Source organism: Triticum aestivum, chromosome 2B (assembly GCF_018294505.1).
Source record: "Triticum aestivum cultivar Chinese Spring chromosome 2B, IWGSC CS RefSeq v2.1, whole genome shotgun sequence".
Taxonomy (NCBI): Eukaryota; Viridiplantae; Streptophyta; class Magnoliopsida; order Poales; family Poaceae; genus Triticum; species Triticum aestivum.
The window spans coordinates 21,277,769-21,278,890 of NC_057798.1; positions in this window are offsets into that span (position 1 = coordinate 21,277,769).

Here is a 1,122-nt window from a genome sequence, read left to right on the forward strand (position 1 = left end):
GTCGTACCGGGCCCTCATACATGCGGGATGGTGTTGTGGCATGTCCGAAGAGGCGACACGCATCTCCGGGGTGTGCCCCCCGTCACGGACGTCGCCGCCGCCGGCACCTGGAGGGGGGAAACTGCCGCGTCGGGTCTACACAGAGTGGATTTAGCTGTGGGTTTGGCCCGGATGTTGCTCCCCGGTGTCCCTCTGGGCCGACCCGACACAACCGGGTGGAGAGGTCCACTAGTCAAAGCCCGTCCGTGCAAAGTCAAAGGGCTAGATCCCATGGTCAACCGCTCCAGGTTTAGGCGGGACAGGGGCCCTGGGGGGTGGGGGGTAGCAATGCCACCGGAGCGTCGTACCGGGCCGTCATACATGCGGGGTGGTGTTGTGGCATGTCCGAAGAAGCGACACGCGTCTCCGGTGCGTGGCCCCCCTTACGAACTGCGATGACACGGTAGTAGACGTTCTGCGGTAACGGTGCGGTGTGAAGGGGGGAAACGGTAGTAGACGGATCAGGCACTCGCATAGTCACCGGATCATGCACTCGGTAACGGTACCCCTCAGTCAGTTGCTCTCCTATGTATCACCTTTCGCTAGACCATTGAAAATATTTATATCATAAAGAAATGTTGCCCTCCTCAATTAATTTCGAAATATTTTAACACAATGTACATTTTTTGTTAGTACAATTTAGCAAATATTTATATCATAAAGAAATGTTGCTGACCATAGAAAAAATTTGGTCCAGAAAAAAATGTTGCTGACCATGTATCATCTTCAATATAATTATATACCATGTATAATTCAAAATAAAATAAAAAAAATAAAAAAAATAAAAAAATATATGCCTACGGCTAAGCCGTCGGCATAGGTGCCACGTGGCGCCTTCACCTATGTCGACGGCTTAGCCGTCGGCATATGTCCCTTATCCATATCGCCGCGCGGGGCGCCCCCATCCACTCCTTCTCCTCCTCCCGACCCCCCGCGCCTCCCAACCCTCATCGCCGCCGCCGCGCGCCTCTACACCCGCGCCGCCGCCGGATTCTCCCCCGCCCCCTGCCGCTGCCCACTCTCCTCACCCGCGCCCCCGCTGCCCCACCGTCGCCGCCGCCCCATCCCACCCCACCTCTCGTC